Source organism: Marmota flaviventris, chromosome 8 (assembly GCF_047511675.1).
Source record: "Marmota flaviventris isolate mMarFla1 chromosome 8, mMarFla1.hap1, whole genome shotgun sequence".
In the NCBI taxonomy this organism is placed as follows: Eukaryota; Metazoa; Chordata; class Mammalia; order Rodentia; family Sciuridae; genus Marmota; species Marmota flaviventris.
In genome coordinates this window covers 58,237,433-58,248,581 of record NC_092505.1, presented here as the reverse complement: position 1 = coordinate 58,248,581, position 11,149 = coordinate 58,237,433, and positions in this window count along the sequence as shown.

Below are 11,149 nucleotides of genomic sequence, written 5' to 3'. Positions count from 1 at the left end.
GTTACTTTAAAACTATATGGTCTTTTTTACTTTTTGTACCAGTGTAAAAGAATGTTAGAAGTGAAGGTAAAGGTATGAATAAGGGTACTCATTATAGCAGTTTACTCACTAAATGTGCATTAATCAGGAAATAAATATTTTCCTATGAAACCATATAGCCACTAGAAAGAATGAACTGACAAGAAAAGATATTCATGTTGTGTTAAATATAGGGATTTTTTTTTTTTTTTAATGGGGTCAGGGCAGGGGTATGTGTAAAGGAAAAAGTAGCTAACATAGTGCTATGTGCAGATACTGTTTTAACTCCTTTATATGTGTTAATTAAGCTTTTCTGGCAAAGCTTTGAGGTTTGTGTGTAAGTTTATATATATAAAATAATAAATAAGAATTACAGTGGGTATAAGAGTTACAGTGATCTAAATGTTATAATGGAAAAGATATTTCCATTTTGAAAAAATAATCAAAAGGACATTTAATGAATTTCATGTAGAAATTACCTGCAGAAATTGTGGAGTGATAAAAAGCAAGCTTTTTTTATGTTAATGTTAGGATTTTTTGGTGTGCTTTATTTTATTATATATTTTTTGGATCCTGGGCTAATCATTTCCTTAGATAAACATCTCTGAATTTATACTCAATAGGAAAATACAATTTAATATGTAAAGTTTTGACTGTTACCTCCATATTTCAATAATGTATAATAAAACTTAAAATATAGTTTGATATTTATCAGTCAGGGTTGTCTCAAGTTGGACAGTAATTTGATAAGGAAATCCAATCAGGGACAGAAAAACAAAAAAATGGTAACACTGTCAATTATTAAACTCTGAAGCTCTTAGTAAGGGCAAACTTATATACCAAGGAGATAGATACATGTAGTTGCAATGTCTCTTTACCCTAAGACAACTGAAATTATCATCCCCCACAGCCTTTAATAACGAATAGCAGGAACATGGTTTCTCTGAATATGGTTGACTATATTAATATAATTCAAATGTCAGCTGCTCGATTTAAATTTAAACCTTTATGATTTAAATGAAACACTTTTTTTTTTTTATTTGAGATGAAGTGTCTCAGGTTGTCCAGACTGGCCTCTAACTTGCAAGCCTCCTGCCTCAGTTACCCAAATTAAATGGAACTCTTATCGTAACATGGTGAAATACTTCTAGCAAATTAAAGCACAGATAACAGTTAATTCGGTTTCTCTTTCCCCATCTTGCCAAAGTACTTCACTTCTACTTGTCTGAATGAGGGAGAAATAATTGAATATTTTATGACTCTATTGGTATTGAGAGAATTGGACAGTGAATGGGAACAAGATTGGGAAGAGCAAGTTCATTTTCTTCTGTTCTTCTGGTTGGCTCTATGGCTAGATTCCCAGCCAGGACCACAATAGAAAGACTTAAATATGTACTTTCTTGTTCTCTTTATTTCCAAGTTTTAAAAAAGGAACTAAGAAATGACAATTTCTTTTTCTCTTTATTCCTGAGCTTTAAAAAAGATCTAAGAAATGAGGATAAAAGACTAATATGAAATTCTTTAGAATTTAGAAACTGATATAATTCTGGGTAACCTATTTGTTCGGCATTTTGTTTTCATCAAAGCTATTTCACATGTATTGCCTTTATTTATTTATTTTTGGTACCAGGGATTGAACCTAGGTGTGCTTAACCACTAAGTCACTTCCCCAGTCTTTTTTTTTTTTTTTTTTGACACCCCATCTAAGTTACTTAGGACCTTGCTCACTTGCTGAGACTGGCTTTGAATTTGCAACCCCCCCTGCCTCAGCCTCCAGGGTTGTGGGGATTACAGGCATATGCCACTTTGCCTGGCTCACATGCATTATCTTTAACAGATGTGGATTACTGTCATTTTTTTTTAAATAAAAAATCTTGGAAATGAGGAAGATTTTAGAAGGAAACCAGCCCTAAGGTAATTACACTATCTATTCTGTTTGTTCTTTCTGCTATAAAAAAAAAAAAAAAAAATCAAACTCTGGACTAGATAAGTACAGATACTCTCAAAATTTGTAAAATCAAAATGGGTTCGGAAGAGAAAACAATCATGAAATGTTCCTTTGGGAAGAGGAAAAAGAAAAGAAAATTGCTCTTGGGGAAGAGCAATTTCATTTTCTTCTGAGATTAAGGGATGAACTAATTTTGGCATGCCCTGGAGAGCAAGAACAAGTACCCTAGCTTCTCTTCAGAAAGAGCTTCATGTCGTTCTGAGCACCAGAGACAGCCTTTCCGATTCCAGTTACAAAGCAGGCAGACCAGTGCATGATCCAGTTTCAACAATCAACCCATAATTCCATTATACAGAAGTGTATAATTGCCCACCTAATGTAAATAAGTGTGCAAAATTAGGAAAGAAGGCTACTGCCAGGTTATAAAATGCCATAAATCATGACACACAAAATGGTTGTATGGCTTTGTTGTTGCTGTTTTTCTATGAATATGTTAATTATTTTGAAATAATTTTGATACCAGGGATTGAACCTATGGGTGCTTAACCACTAAGCCACTTCCCCAGTCCTTATTTATCCAATAAGAAATACATATAGTAAAACTGGAAATCCCTAGTTCCCACCATGCCACGATGTTCTTCCCTGAGGTAAACATTGTTGTTTAATGTACTATCCTACACCTCTTCTAGGCCTTTAGATCCCCCACATGCACAGATACTACATTATTATTATTATTATTTACAAAAATATTATAGTTTGGATCTGGGATGTCCCCCAAAGGCTCATGTGTTGAAGGCTTTATCCCCAATGCATCAGTGGTCAGAGGCGGGCCTTTTGGGAAGTGATTGGATTGAGAGCTCTGATCTTGTCAATGGGTTAATCCATTGATAGGTTCATAATTGGACCATTGGGAGGTTGTGGAACTAGGAGGTGGAGCCCAGTTGGAGAAAGTAGATCACAGGGAGTACCCTGGAAGAGGGTGTATCTTCCATGGCCCAGGCCTTGCTTAATCTGCTTCCTGGCCATGGTGAGATGAGGAGCTCTTCACTACCACATGCTCCCTGCCATGATGTTCTGCCTTGTCTAAGGCCCAAAGTCATGAGGCCATGTGACTATGGACTAGAACCTCTGAAACTGAGCCAAAATAACCTTTTTCTTTTTAAAATTGGTTTTCTCTGGTATTTTCTCACAGCAACAGAAAGCTGATGAACATGATGTAAAATGCCTGTTATTTAAAAAATAGGACTAGATAGAATTTTTTGATGTAGTTGTATGATGGTTTATGTAACAATTCCCTTAATTGATGGATTGTCACTATTACAGTGCTATAAGAATTGTGCTAATGTTTTTATTTATTTCTGTAAGAGAATCATAAAAGAAATAGCTGAACAAAGGGTATATTAGTCTGTTTTATATTTCTATAACAAAATATCTAAGTCTGGATACTTAGTAAGAAAATAGGCATATGCATCATTTTGGAGGCGAAAGTCCAATATCTGGCTTCTTTGCACCACAACATGGTAAAGAAGTGGAAAGTATTTGGCCATGTGCACAGGAGGCCAAGTATGTTGAATGGACTTGTTTTATAATAACCTATTCTTGGCAAGAACTAATTTGTTCCAAGAGACCAGCATTAATTCCTGCCAAGGGCAATGCCCCCTGATGACCTAATCAATCTTTCACTAGGCCCCATCTCTTAAAATTTGCTACCTCATCACATTGGGAACCAACCTTTCAGCACATGAACCCATGGGGACACATTCATCCAAACCAGAGCAAGTGACATGTCTGATTTAAATTTCAGTAGAAACTGCCAAATTGCTCTTCAAAAAGATTGTTGGGTGATTTTAAATGGAAGAACAACTTGTATTGATACTGGATTACAGTTTAAACTCAAAGATTATTAAGGCCATATAAATAGTTCTATTGAATAATTTGGTCTGTGTGAGTCAGTGAGGATGGAGAGGTGGGAACAGATTTGAGAAACTTTTAAGAAGTAGAATGAATGGAATTTGGTAACTTTGGATAGGATAGTCCCTTGGCAGAATCTCAGATTTCTAGTTGGATGGTGGTTCCATTCACTATGACTGGAAAGGAAGGAGGAGAAGCAGATTTTGTTCCTGTTTCAGATTCAGTAGATGGCACTACCATTTCACCTACAAGCTCCAGCTAAGATGTTTTAACAATTGGCCATCCTTTCTTATTTTCATCCCACATCAAATTTATAAGCAAGTCCTGTCAGACTCGAAATATAATCTAATTTATATAACCTAATTTTGAAGATAGAGCTGACAGAACTTGCTGATAAATTGAAAATATATTCTAAATCTGACCTCATTACTTCCACCACTACCATCCTATTCTCAACCTCATCAACTCACCTTGGCTACTGCAGCAGCTCCCTGACTGGTCTCCCCACCACCACTCTTCTTCTGTCCCACCCTACATACAGAATTTTAACCATTCCCCCCCCCCACCCCCCCCCACCCCCGCACCGAGGAAGCTTTTAAAAATATAAACCAGATGATCTAACTCTTTCATTTCCTTCCCTCCCTCCCTCCCTCCTTTCTTTCTTTCTCTCTCTCTCTCTCTTTTTTTTTTTTTTTTTTTTAACATCTGAACCTTTTACCCTTTCAACAGTTCTACATGGCCTGACCCCTGGCTACCTGCATCTCCTACTATTCTTGTTAACTACTCACCATATTGACATTCTCCCTGTTTCTCAAATAGGCCAACCTTTTTCCTGCCTTAGGTCTTTGCCTGTGTTTTTCTCTGCATAAAAGTCTCTTCTCCACTCTTGTCCTTGTCATTTCATTCACTTCAAAGCCACTTCAGAGAAGCCAGCTCTCTTCCCCTATTTAAAGTGATCTCTTACATTCACTATCATATTTTATTGATATTTATTTATTGTAAAACTACTATATGAAAAGAATTTCTTATTTAGTTATTTATGTCTATCAGTTTCTCCCCTTAAAAAACTATAAGCCCCTTGAAGGCAGGATACTAAGATATAGAGTTAATCCTGATGCATAGCAGGCTCTCAAATATGAAATGGATGGATGGACAAATGAATTAGCACTAGGGGAACTAACCTTTCGTCACCAAGGCTGATCATTTTGTTCCTTCCTGAATTACAAATTAGCTAATTATGTTCTTAATCTGTTAATCATGTTCACTTGTGGTTCATGGTACCAAGGACTGTGTCTCCAGGACTATCAGCAGGGGGTGCTGGAATATAGCTTCTAGAGCACAGATAGACATCTAGAAGCGTCAATTCTGGGAGCCATTGTGAGTACTTTGGGGCTACACTGTCTAATAAAGTAGTCACTAGCCATATATGCCTATTGAGTACATGAAATGTATCTAGTCCAAATTGAGGTGTGCTGTAACTATATAATCTATGCTAATTTTTGAAGACTCAGCATGCAAATAAAGAATGTAAGATGTCTTAATTTTTAATGATTATTTTGAAAAGATAATACTGTTGCTATGTTAGATTAAAGAAAATACACTATTAAAAATATTTTAACCTATTTTACCTTTTAATGTGGCTATTAGAACATTTAAAACTGTATAAATGGCTCATATTTGTAGCTTGCATCATGTTTTTCTACTGGATAGTTCTAACTCCACGGCTGGTTACACATGTAAGCTTATGTATTGGACTTAATAATTACTTGCGTTTTTTCTCCACATGCACATTACTGACCTGAATGCTGTGCCCACCCTCTTCTTATCCCCAACCCTCTACCAGAGAGTAAGTTTTTATTTTGTGGGTAAGTTCCTTGTTCTTGGGAACCATTATGGATTTTGCTTTTGTTTTTTTTTTCTCTTTTTGGCCAAGGTGTGGGGGTGGTTGAGGTGGGGTGTTTTGTTCATTTGTTTTTTTCCTGAAGTAGAATAGAATGGAGGGAAACTGGCAATGATTATATTAAGGAACCAGAAAGTTTTCAGTTTCTGAGACCAATGGTATGATATTGAAAAAAATTGCCGAGTTCTGGGTAATAGAGGAACCTGTGTACCTTATGAAACCATGCCAGAGATGGGGGACCTAAGGGCTGGTCCCAAAGCAGAGGACAGTTGGAAGCCCAATGTGTTGATCTGTATGAATTATATTAATATACATTATTTGCTGAACGGCTCATGCGTTTACTATCTTGTGCTCACTCCCCTACCCCTGCTAGAGTATAAGCTCCATAACAGGAGAGGATTTATCTTTTTTTGCTTACTGTAATATTCTGGTTCATGTCCCTGACTCAAGTCCTGGAACATAGTAGTCACCATTACATATCTGTTGAATAAATAAACTATGTGACCATTTCTTCAGACCATGAGCTATCTGTGACCCTATTTTTACTGCCTGTCATTATTTGTATACCTAATGTTTGTGATGCTATTTTGTGCTAATTATCTATCCAGAACTTCCTGTTTGAAATGCTTACAGATGATGAGTGCTGATCTGTATAGCAAAGGGCATTTTTTTTTTTTTCCCAGCAACTGGTAAAGCCACCTAACCAAAGTACATCTAACAAATACATGTAACCCAAGGCTTGCACATGAATTTGTTCACTTCATCTATGCTAAGATCATTTTTTTTTTACAGAGGAAAATTGTAAAGAATAACTATTGTGCTGTTGCTTTCTTTCATTTTTTAAAAAACCAGGAGTTTTATTTTTCTCATAATAAAATTGCTGATTCAGGGTTACCGTCATGGTATCAAAGACACAGATGACTTTTACCTTCATGCTCAGCCTGCCTTAGCAAATGCTTGTTGCATCATAATGGTTGATCCACCCTCACCATCAGAAAGAAGAGAGGGGAGAAGGAAGTAATTGTATATGTTAGCTGAGCCAGTATCCTCTCCCTTTTTTGAAAAAATTGTGGTAAAGTGACATAAAATTAACCATTTAAAGGTGAATGATTCACTGGCATCCAGTATATTCACAAAATTGTGATGCCACTACCTCTATCCATTTCCAAAATGCTGTTATTACCCGAAAAGGAATTCCTGTACCCATTAGCAGTGGTTCCCCTTTCCTCCCCCACTACCCCAAATCACCACTCTTCATTCTGTCTTTATGGATTCGCTTATTTTTAATGTTTCATATAAATGATATCATATACTTTGTGCTTTTCCATGTCTAGTTTCTTTCACTTAGTGTAATATTTTTAGGGCTTATATATATACTGTAGCATATAACAATATTTCATTCTTTTTAAAGCTGAATAATATTCTATTGTATGCATATACCACAATTTGTTTATCCATTTAGCTGATGGACAATTAAGTTGTTTCCATATTTTGGCTATTGTGAATAATGCTACTGAGTACTCAATAGGCGAGTATATACCTAGGAATTGTTGGGTCATAATTATTCTAGATTTGTGCTATTTCTTTTTAAAGAAATATCTCTTCCTGCATTGCAATAATTACTATCATTCAGTGAGGAGTATCCAGGGACTGGTAACCAAGATGTCTGTTTTGGATATGGCAGTCTCCACAGAATACCAGAACTCTGTGGTCTGTGACTAGAGAAATTTTCCTGGCAATAACTACAGAGGATAGAGTAATAGGAGGTATGAATATGAGGTAAGAATTCAGGAGTTCTGGCTTCTCTAAGTTGTCCTTTACATTTATTCCTGGGATTCAGACTGTAAAGTCACAATATGGATTCATCCTGGCCTTCCAGTGACTAATCTGGAACTGTGAAGTCTGTGCTCCAGTTCTCTGGCATATAGTCAAGCCTTAAAGTCCAGGGTCAGGGTGGGGCTAGTACCCTCATTTTGTTAAGCATGGAGGTGAGGCCATTCTGTTTGAACATGCTTGGAACTGTACCAAGATCAGGGTTGGGGATGATGGCAATTGTCAGCATCCCGAGGATGGATCTAGAACTAAATTGCTTCTCACAGTATTTGCTCAGTATGAAATCAGTTTTAATCAGCCCTATTCCACTGGCTTCAAAAATGGGAGGCTGGTAGCTTTTCATTTCGGGGTAGTGACCCACCTGGGAGGTCTGAAGAATGATTCTGACAATGTTCCAAGAGAATCCTTCCCTGCTGTTAGGTGCCTGTGTGCAGGCATAATGTGCATGTGGGAGGGTGGAAAGAAGGCAAGACATGGTGGGCCTTTATGTTTAATGTGTGGGTGGAAAGGCCCTACCATGTGGTGTGTGTCAGTCACATTTCACATATCTATGACAGGCTGTAACTTCTAGTAAATTTAGGAAAATTTCTTTGCTGCTTTTTCCACTGAGACTCATCAAGCTATAAAATTATTGCAGTGTTATGGGCACCAATGTCCATGTCTGTAGCATCTGCCTAGCTGTCTAGCTCCTTCCTACTAGTACTGCCTTCTCACCCCCCCATCTCACCCTCACACCCTCCCTCAACAACAGGAACAAAAACACCCACCAAGGAAATAACTAAAGGGAAGTATGTGACAGTGGCTGCTCTTCCCTCTAAAACTAGTATTTCTCAAAGTGCATATGGAGCCATTTGGGGAATTTTTAAATATTCCCTTACTCTCCTCCCCTTTGACTCACAGATTTCTTTCACCATTTGTCTCATGATGCCATCTTCTCAGCCTGCAAAGCACAGTTCTAACTTAACCTGTCTTCATAAGTGATAACTCTCCTGCCTTGAGTCCTTCCCTGGTATTTCCCCCTCCTCTGTCCTGCATTCCCTTTTCCACAATCATCACTTCTGGAACAAGACTCTTAAACCTGCTTTCCATGGTTCACTTGCTCCCCATAGTTGCATTCCTGTCCCACTCTGCCCATGTGATTCAGCTGGGACTGATGCCTGTCTTAGTGATCGATCCAGGCCAGACGTTGAATTACCTAAGGATTCTTGTTGAAATAAGAAAAATGTGCTCGTTCTCTCCAGTGATTACTAAACTGGTGGGACATAACTGGTAGCTTCTGGGAACAGTCTCTGTCACTATTTGAGGACAACCTGCCTGAAAATAAAAGCAACGGAAAGAAAGGTAGAGACCCACGTGACCCTGAACCCTGCAAGACCAGCAGCCATTTTTACCCTTGCAATTATTTCTAGTACATGAGTCAATACATTTTATTTTATTCTTAGGCCAATTTGAGTTTGGGTTTCCATCCCTTGCAATTAAAAGTATTGTCCAAAACAATGCCTATCAGCCTACAGATATTTCCACCTCATCTTGTGTCTTTCCTTCTGGGCCCTATTCAGTGGCAGATGCCTTGTAGCCTAAACCTTCTCAACTCCTCCCACCAGCCCACATCAGTATTAGAAAGCCATACAAACACTAGAGCTTTTTAGTCTACCAAAAAGATCTTACACAATCTTCACATAAAGCTCTGAAGAAGGTTCTGAGGGCATTATTATCTCCATTCTTCAGCTAAAGAAACAAGTCAAAAAAGTTTTATGATTCGCCCAAAGCATGCTATTTATAGGTACTGCTAAGATGCAAACCCAACATCTCCTGACAGCAGAGCTAGAGTTATTTCTTTGATACTGTGTTGCTTCCCTTGGGTAGAAACATGGCTCTAATGTAAACTTACACTGTCTTTTCCCATGGAGACCTCTGTTCTCTAACACCTGTTGGCCCTGTGGGATAGAAGCCTCATCTTTCTTTCAATATCTGTTTTAGGTTGTCTGTCCTCCATTTCTCACCATTTGGATTCCATTTCATCTGTACCAGCTACCACAAATCTTTATTACTTATATGTGTTACTTTATTACTTGTATGTGTTACTTCTCAAGGACCAATCTGGTGTGAGAATATGACTTTTGTTCCAAGTTATATTTAACTTTGGCCCTGGTGTTCATTTGAGAACCACTCGACTTCTTCAACTCTAACAATTCAAGTCCTACAAAGCCCCTGAAATCATCTATCATCCTTTAATATCTTCCTGATCTGCATTTATGCTCCCACTCCTGAAGCTAGGGAATGCAGCAGCAAAGATACTACCTCAGACTCTACCATCCTGGCTGCCTGTTTTCACCTGGACCCTTTCTGCCCTGCAGATCTCCAGGTGGTTCCTAACAGTGGCTGCTTCTGTTTTCTTCTTGACCTTTGTCAATCTGTTCATGATCTTGCTTTCTCTATTTTTTTAATGTCTGAGAACAGTTTGCTTTAATACAACTTCTTAAACATTATGGTTGTCTACCTAGAATCCATCGCTCCCTTACTAATAATACCTGACTTTTGCTAAAGGTTCCCCTTCCTAAGGAAGTACACGTGCTTCAGGCGATGCTAACTCTATAGTCCTCTGTAAAGTTGGTCCTGATTGAGTCAAGGATAATTATGGTAACAGTTTGCATTATTCACAAATAATCTAGTTCCCCTCCTCGATACACGTTAGGATTGCATTAACCACCTTGTTGAAGTTAGGGATGGTCATGTGACTGCTTTCCACCAATCAACTGTGAATAGAAATGATACATGTCACTTCCAGGCAAAAGATTTTAAAACCAGGGTATGATTTACCAGCTCCCTTCACCTCTGCTACAGTGATTGCTAAGCCATGGGCCTAGATGAAGCCTCCATTAGCGTAGGTCACTCTGGAACCTAGGCTAATGGGTGAGCTCCCCCTGCTGACCTCTACAGGCTTGTAGTGAGAGAAAGAAGTAAAATTTTGCTGAATGAAGCCACTGAGATTTGGGGGTTGGCTATTACTGCAGTTTAAGGCCATTCTAACTGGTACAGTGATTGTGTCCTCTTAACTGTGCCTGAAACCTAGCTTATGCTGAGCAGTCTATAACATTTAGTGGGCATGGAATTGATTGAGAAAAAGGCTTGTGACTCAGTTGGTACACTGAGGTGATGAGGCAAATTTGTAGGGATTTCAAGAAAGGTTTTTCTCTTTTAAGAGAGCCATAAGAAAAGATGAATTCTCTCTTTTACCAGATCTTATGTGTAAATGCAAAGCCTGGAATTACTACAGTCATATTGCTACTAGCCTGAGGATAAAGCCAACATAGAGGGATAGTACCAAAACAATCACAAAGAAATGAGGCCAAAACCCCTACTGAAACATAACCAATCATTACCCTACCTCCAGACTTTTCTGTTAGGAGAACTAACAAATCCCTTTTATTGTTTAAGCCATTGGAGCTGCATTTTCTGTTACCTGCTTTCAAAAGCATCTTGACAGTCTCAACTTCCTTCCTCAACATTTATTTCTACTTCTCACTCTTCCTTCCAGT